The sequence below is a fragment of the Amaranthus tricolor genome, chromosome 11 (genome assembly GCF_026212465.1).
Source record: "Amaranthus tricolor cultivar Red isolate AtriRed21 chromosome 11, ASM2621246v1, whole genome shotgun sequence".
Classification (NCBI taxonomy): Eukaryota; Viridiplantae; Streptophyta; class Magnoliopsida; order Caryophyllales; family Amaranthaceae; genus Amaranthus; species Amaranthus tricolor.
In genome coordinates, this window is record NC_080057.1 from 22951647 (window position 1) to 22952079 (window position 433).

The 433-nt window shown below is 28.9% G+C and overlaps 1 protein-coding gene across 1 annotated transcript in view; it reads left to right on the forward strand.

Moving 5' to 3' along the window:
- Positions 1–26, forward strand: part of LOC130827443 (glutathione S-transferase-like) — a 2234-nt gene extending 2208 nt beyond the window's left edge. The window contains exon 3 of the mRNA XM_057693163.1: positions 1–26. This exon is cut by the window's left edge and continues 591 nt beyond it. The gene's annotated coding sequence lies outside the window, so the exon portion shown is untranslated.
- Positions 27–433: the final 407 nt, after the last annotated feature.

A 433-nucleotide genomic window follows, 5' to 3' on the forward strand; every position in this document is an offset into this window, starting at 1 on the left:
TTTAATAAATATTAATTTTACCTGAACATTTGGATTATTGTGCTCTCATGGAATCATGCTTTTTTTTCCTGATTTCCAACAAATATGTGTCGATTGCGATTGGCAGATGCCTTTAATTTTGATTGAAGATATGGTGGTAGTCTTATTAACCTCTCAAAAAGTTCAATTTAATCGGGTTTGGTTCAGGCTTGGTTCTAGGCATATATAAGATGCGCAATCCCAAAAGACTGCTAAAATTAATTAGTCACGTATACATGTAATTATTAGTTCATAATTTCCGAACATGTTTTGTAAAATTAATCATGTCACAAAACCTATTGTGAGATTTTACTTTGCATATTATTCTATTTTTTGTCCATTTGTCTTTTATATTCCATATAACTCACAATAAAATGTTAAAACTTTTCTGATACATAACTATAAAACTTATTCC